Source organism: Moschus berezovskii, chromosome 9 (genome assembly GCF_049115385.1).
Source record: "Moschus berezovskii isolate FMDL1 chromosome 9, NW_MosBer_1.0, whole genome shotgun sequence".
In the NCBI taxonomy this organism is placed as follows: domain Eukaryota; kingdom Metazoa; phylum Chordata; class Mammalia; order Artiodactyla; family Moschidae; genus Moschus; species Moschus berezovskii.
Window position 1 is genome coordinate 91,282,151 of NC_142468.1, and position 7,998 is coordinate 91,290,148.

Consider the following 7,998-nt stretch of genomic DNA (forward strand, 5'->3'; position numbering starts at 1 on the left):
GGCTTAAATCTCAGCATTCAGAAAACTAAGATCACGGCATCCAGTCCCATCACTTCAAGGCAAATAGATGGGGAAACAGTGGAAACTATGGCAGACTTTATTTTTTTGGGCTCCAAAATCACTGCAGATGGTGACTGCAGCCATGAAATTAAAAGACACTTGCTCCTTGGAAGAGAAGTTATGACCAACCTAGACAGCATGTTAAACAGCAGAGATATTACTTTGCCAACAAAGGTCCATCTAGTCAAAGCTATGATTTTTCCAGTAGTCATGTATGAATGTGAGAGTTGGACTATAAAGAAAGCTGAGCGCCAAAGAACTGATGCATTTGAACTGTGATGTTGGAGAAGACTCTTGAGAGTCCCTTGGACCACAAGGAGATCCAACCAGTCCATCCTAAAGGAAATCAGTCCTGAATATTCATTGGAAGGACTGATGCTGAAGCTGAAACTCCAATACTTTGGCTACTTGATGTGAAGAACTGACTCATTTGAAAAGACCCTGATGCTGGGAAAGATTGAAGGCAGAAGTACAAGGGGATGACAGAGGATGAGATGGTTGAATGGCATCATCGACTCGATGGACATGAGTTTGAGTTAACTCTGGGAGTTGGTGATGGACAGGGAGGCCTGGTGTGCTGCCATCCATGAAGTAGCAAAGAGACAGGACTGAGTGACTGAACTGAACTGAACCAGACCCTCTATTTACATTTTAAGATGACAGGATTAGAACTAACAACAGAAAGATCTTACCAGACCCACTCCCATAATATACATTTTAAGATAACAGGATTAGTCAGAAGGTTCTCAAGAAGGAGAAACATGTCCTCAAGCAGGATACATTGTTGTTATATAATCCTTAGTACAGAGTTTAAGCTGAAATGTTTTGTTGTGTAAACATCTGCTCTGGACTTAAAGAAAAAAAAATGTTTTATGTGACTAACTGCTGTGACTAAGGAATGTAGAAAAAAAAGTTTGTCCTTTTTCTCCTTGAAAACTCCAGACCCCTATCTCCTCTTTGAAAGCCCCAGACCTCTTTCCTCTCCTCGGGGACTCCAGACCTCTTATCAACCTACCTAAGAATTGACTCTCAATTTTTTTAGATTCCCCATGTGAGTGATATCATATGATATATGTCTTCCTCTGTGTAACTTACTTAGTATGCTAATTTCCAGGTCCATCTTTGTAATGGCTGAGTAATAGTCCATTTTATATTGTACCACATCTTCATTATCCATTCATCTGTTAATGGGCTGTCAGGTTGTTTCCATGTCTTGGCTATTGTGGACAGTGCTACAATGAACTTTGGGGTGCCTGTATCCTTTGAATCATGGTTTTCTATGGATATATGCCAAGGAGTGGAATTGTTGCATCCTATGGTAGCTCTACTTTTAGTTAATTAAGGAACCTCCATACTGTTTTCCATAGTGGCTGTACCAATTTACATTCCACCAACAGTGTAGAAGGTTCCCTTTTCTCCACACCCTTGCCAGCATTTACTGTTTGTAGACTATTTGATGATGGCTATCAGATATGCAGATGACACCACCCTTATGGCAGAAAGTGAAGAGGAACTAAAAAGCCTCTTGATGAAAGTGAAAGAGGAGAGTGAAAAGGTTGGCTTGAATCTCAACATTCAGAAAACAAAGACCATGGCATCTGGTCCTATCACTTCATGGGAAATAAATGGGGAAACAGTGGAAGCAGTGACAGATTTTGCTTTTTTGAGCTCCAAAATCACTGCAGATGCTGATTGCAGCCATGAAATTAAAAGACGCTTATTCCTTGGAAGGAAAGTTATGACCAACCTAGATAGCATATTAAAAAGCAGAGACATTACTTTGCCGACAAAAGTCCGTCTAGTCAAGGCTATTGTTTTTCCCGTGGTCATGTATGGATGTGAGAGGTGGATTGTGAAAAGCTGATCACTGAAGAATTGATGCTTTTAAACTATGGTGTTGGAGAAGACTCTCGAGAGTCCCTTGGACTGCACGGAGATCCAACCAGTCCATTCTAGAGGAGATCAATCCTGGGTGTTCATTGGAAGGGCTGATGCTAAAGCTGAAAGTCCAATACTTTGGCCACCTCATGTGAAGAGTTGACTCACTGGAAAAGACTCTGATGCTGGGAAGGATTGGGGGCGGGAGGAGACGTGGATGACAGAGAATGAGATGGATGGATGGCATCACCGACTCGATGGACATGAATTTGAGTGAACTCCGGGAGTTGGTGATGGACAGGGAGGCCTGGCATGCTGTGATTCATGGGGTTGCAAAGAGTCGGACACGACTGAGCAACTGAACTGAACTGAACTAAACTGATTCTGATAGGTGTGGGTTGATATCCCTTTGTAGTTTTGATTTCAATTTTTCTAATAATTAGTTATGTTGAGCATCTTTTCATGTGCTTCTTGGCCATCTGTATATTTCTTTGGACATATGTCTATTTATATCCTCTCCCCATTTTTTATTAGGTTGTTTGTTTTTTTTGATATTGAGCTGCATGAGCTGTTTGTAAATTTTGGAGATTAATCCCCTGTTGGTCACATCATTTGCAAATATTTTCTCCCGTTCTGTGGGTTGTCTTTTTGTTTTGTTCTAGATTTTCTTTGATGTGCAAAAGCTTTTCAGCTTAATTAGGTCCCAATTGTTTATTTTTGTTGTTATTTCCATTACTCTAGAAGAGTAAAAATGTTGCTGCTATTTATATCAGAGTGCTGTCTATGTTTTCCTCTAAGAGTTTTATAGTGTCATGTCTTACACTTAGGTCTTTAATCCATTTTGAGTTTTTGGTGTGTGTGAGTGGTATAAGTTAGCAGTCCAGTGTCATTGCTCTATATGTATTTCTCCAGTTTTTCTCAACACCATTTATTGAAGAAACTGTCTTATCCACATTGGGTGCTTATGGCTCCCTTGTCAAATATTAGTTGACCATATAAGCGGGGTTAATTTTGAGCTCTGTTCTTGGTATATGTGTCTATTTTTGTACCAGTACTGTGCTGTTTTTATTACTGTAGCTTTGTGGTACAGTTTGGAATCAGGAATGTGTGAGTGAGTGTAAGTTGCTCAGTTGTGTCCGACTCTTTGTGACCCCATAGACTATACAGTCCATGGAATTATCCAGGCCAGAATACTGTAGTGGGCAGTCTTTCCCTTCTCCAGGGTATCTTCCCAACCCAGGGATCAAACCCAGGTCTCCCACATTGCAGGCGGATTCTTCACCAGCTAAGCCACCAGGGAAGCCCGAAAGTGTGTGATGCCTCCAGCTTTGTTTTCTCAGGATTTCTTTGGCTATTTGGGGTCTTTTGTGCTTCCCTATAAATGTTAGGATATTTTTCTACTTCTGTGGAGACTATTACTGATATTTTGTTGGAGACTACATTGATTCTATAGACGTTTTAGCAATATTAATTCTTCTGATCCATGAGTACAGATATTTTTCTAATTGTTGTGTCTTTTATTTCTTTTCAGTAGTCTTACAGTTTTTGTTGTATAGATCTTTTACTTCCTTGGTTAAATTTTTTCCCAAGTATTTTATTGTTTTGATGCTATTGTGAAAGGGATATTTTTATTTCTTTTTCATATATTTTATCCTTAGTGAATAGACATAAAACTGACTTCTACATATTGATGTTGTATGGTGCAACTTTACTGATATCACTGATTAGTTTTAACAGTTCTTTTGGTAGAGTCTCTGGGATTATCTATATACAAGATCATATCACCTGTGTTTCTGTATAAGTAATACTTACTGAAAGGATAAGTTTTACTTATTCTTCCCCAATTTGCTACTGCTGCTAAGTCACTTCAGTCGTGTCCGACTCTGTGTGACCCCAGAGACGGAAGCCCACCAGGCTCCCCCGTCCCTGGGATTCTCTAGGCAAGAACACTGGAGTGGGTTGCCATTTCCTTCTCCAATGTGTGAAAGTGAAAGTGAAGTCGCTCAGTCGTGTCCGACCCCCAGCGACCCCACGGACTGCAGCCTACCAGGCTCCTCCATCCATGGGATTTTCTAGACAAGAGTACTGGAGTGGCTTGCCATTGCCTTCTCCGACCCCCAATTTAGATGCCTGCTATTTCTTTGTCTTAGTTGGCAGCCCACTCCAGTGTTTTTTCCTGGAGAATCCCAGGGATGGTGGAGCCTCGTGGGCTGCCGTCTATGGGGTCGCACAGAGTCGGACACGACTGAAGCGACTTAGCAGCAGCAGCAGCAGCAGGGCTTCCAATACTGTATTGAGTAGGAATGGTGAAAACGGACATCCTTGTCTTATTCCTGATCTTAGAAGAGCACTTTCAGTCTTTCTCCATTGAGTATAATGCCAGCTGTGCATTCATTATACATGACCTTTATTATGTTTAGTTGTATTCCCTCTGTACCCAATCTGCTAAGGGTTTTTATCATGAAAGGATGTTGTATTTTGTCAAATGGTTTTTCTGCGTCTGTTAATATGATCATGTGATTCTTATCTTTTGTTTCATTAATATGTGTTATATTTATTGCTTTGCTTATGTTGAGCCATCCTTCCATACAAGGCATAAATCTCATTTGGTTGTGGTATATAATCCTTCTCAAGTGTTCTTGAATTCAGTTTGCTGACACTATGTTGAAACTTTCTGTTCCTATATTCATCCAGGATATTGATTCATAGTTTTCATTTCTTGTGGTGTCCTTATCTGGCTTTGGTTTCAAGGTGTTCCTGGCCTCATAGATTGAGTGTGGAAGCATTCCCTTCTCCTCAAAATTTTGGAAGAGTTTGAGAAGGACTGATGATGAGATATCAGAGAACTCTCTCTCTTGCACATGCTGAGGAAAGGCCCTATGAGGACATAGTGACAAGGCAGCCATCTGCAAGACAGGAAGAGAGTGCTCACTAGAAACCAAAATGGCTTAACCTTGACCTTGGACTTCCAGCTTCCATAGCTGTGGGGAAATAAATGCCTATTGCTTAAGTGGCCCAGTCTATAGAATTTTGTTATGGCAGCCTCAGGAGACTGACTAACACAGGTAATACTCCCATTTCTTCTCTGTCACCCTCTCTGCATTGAGAGGTCTCAGAAAGCAGAGAGGCTTGGTTTTGCATATAGTTGTGTCCCCAGAACCTAGCAAAGGGCCTGACATACCACTGCACCCAAATAAATACATCAGCATTTGAAGTTTGCCATTCATACCTAGCAAGACAAACAGTATGAAGTAAAAATGCATACTTCATCCTGGCCTGCACAATTAATTAATTTATTCCTTCACATTATTCAGCTTGTCGATATTTATTGAATTCCTCCTATGTGCCAGACAGATAACACTCAATATATGTTAATTCCCTTCCTGGTAAAATGGACTTGGTGTCTATCTAACTTTGCTGGAACTCTAAAAGGAGCCAATCATCCTGCTGTCTCCCTGGGCGTCTGATAGAACTCAGCGTGTCCATCATAGCTATAGGAATATCACTAGCAGGCAAGGCTAGCTGGATTAGACCAGCAGTGTTTAAAGTTCAGCAAGAAAGCTTTCTGCAAATGTCAACACTACCGTTCCATTCCCAGCAAACCAGTGTCCCAATCAGCAGGGCTGCCGACTCTAGTTTATTGAGTAATGCTGTAGAGAAGTCCTGACAACACAATCAAGTTCTCTAGATGAGGGATACCAGAAGGCAGGTGGGGAACAGCCATCACGGCTGCCTATTACGCACGACGTGCAGGACTTGCAGCTTCAGTTGTGTCACCTCTGATCCTCATGAAAACGCTGACGGAGGGAGAGATGAGGCTCACAGGGGTCACGTAGCTCCAGCTGAGCGTTAGGGAAAGTAAGTGAATAGTCTGGTTTAGTCTTCAGAGACAAAGCAGAGCAGGCCTCTGAGCTTCCTTCTAGCCTGCCTGGACACTGCCCTGGCTGGGAGTGACTGCCTGCGGTGAGTGCAAGACTGGCAGCACCAGAGTAAGATGGGGGAGGAATCTTGAGATTGTTGAGACCCTGGAGGGGCCTTGGCCAACCAAGCCCCAGGTTTAACTACCTTCCAAGTTTTACACAACAAAACAAACAGCATTAACAGGAAACCAGACTTGCACTTTGGTGACAGATTGATGATGCTATCAGTTTGCCTCTGTCCCGGGATTAGAAGCAGGAACCCTGAACTGCAATCTTGGAAGTCTCACCTGCAGAGTGGACATGCTGCCTGGGACCCTTTCCCAATTGGGACTTCAGATGTGCTATGACATGACTTCCCAGTGCTGTTTGAGTCTGGATGTTGGTCAAAACCCAGTTTGGTGATATATTCTCTGCTCTTTCTATTTCTCTTTTCTTTTAATGTTAGTATGTTGAAAGGAAGCCAGATAATTCTCTAATAAATATCTGTATTATTTATTTGTATGTAAAAGTGGCTTATTTTGTTAACAAATCATTTGAACCTGAGTCAAAACTTTCCGGCAAAACACTGAGGCCAGTTGGGGGGGTCTTCCCTTCAACTTCTTAGAGTGGGTGGGGCTTCAGAGGCCAGTCACAGGATAAGAAGAGAGCAGTGCTCTTCCCCAGGTGTCCTAGGACCCCAGTCTTCTCCCTCTTCAATTCTCCTCTGAGGCCACGTATAGTGATGTAACAATTTTGGAAATTTTGAGCTGAAGGAGGAAAACATTTTCTTTTCTTCTAACGGGGGAGTTCTTAGGGTGTTTGCCTGTTGGAGTGCTGGGGTAGCACCTGGTAGCTTGATGGGATTTTAAAAGAAGTTGTTAATGGAAATTACACACTGGGAATTACACAGTTTCCAGAGCAATTGCTACTAGTGAGTGCTCATGCTGGGAGATTGGGAGTGTGGCTCCAGCTTGTCACAGCTGTGCACAGAAGGTACTGAGGCCAGGCATGGCTGAAATGGTACAGAAGGGTCTTCTTGCAGATTTGGCTCTGCACAGGAAACAGAGCCAAGGAGGAGCCAAGATAAATGTACAAAACCAGATGCAAAGGGACTTCCCAGGTGGTCCAGTGGCTAAGACTCCGTTCTCCCAGCGCAGGAGGTGTGGATACAATCCCTTGTCGGGGAACTCCCACATGCCACAACTAAGAGTTTGCATACCACAACTAAAGATTACTTATGCCACAACTAAGATCCGGCACAGCCCAATAAATTAATTTTTTAAAAGTCCGGATGGAAAAGACACATTCCCTGAGCTAGCTATCAATCTGTCCCTGGATGGAAATCTGAAATATGAAGATGAAATATCTTGAACACAGGCAGGCAGCTGTATGCTAGAGCCTAATCCCCGATTCCTGGGCAGAGGCGGATAGCCTGGAGGCAGCAAGTTCCTCATTTTGATCGCCCTTCATCCCTGAGACAGTGTGGGGATTGGAAGAGAGACACTACGGTAGGGAGAGCCGCGTGGGTGGGGAGGTCTGGAGCATGGCTAGGGTGAGAGCCCATGGGCTGGAAGGTGGGGGCTGAGGCTGGAGAGGGCAGTAAGTACCACATCGCGACCTGCCTTGCCAGTGACCTTAGTCTTAGTCTTGGGTTACATGTCTCATCGCCTTTCAACCTCAAAAGTGCACTATGGGGACTTCCCTGGTGATTCAGTGGTTAAGACTCCACGCTCCTGTTGTGCCCAAGTTGCGCAATCTCCAATAACCACCACAGGAACCATTTTCCGATGCAAACGCACAAGGGTCGGTTTATTCAAGCTCGAGCAGGGACCCCCACCATCACCGACGCAGTGGATCCGGATAGGAGCCCAGACTCTCAAAATACAGAGGTTTATATAGTATATTGCATGCAAAAGTACTGCAAGAGTTAGCGACTATTGCATCAGCCTAGAAGTGATTGGTTGACCTTTACCTAAAGAGCACTTGGTGCTTTCTGGTTGGACTCTTTAAATTTGCTCAACCTGGGGCTTTCTTGTTATTCTCTGATTGGCCCTAAGGAGGGAGTTTCCCCTGGTTGCGGTTTTTCCAGGAATCCCTACCCAAGATGGCGTCCACTTCTAAAACGGAGTAAGTTTGGTCCTGTGAGCAGCAAGCAGTAAGC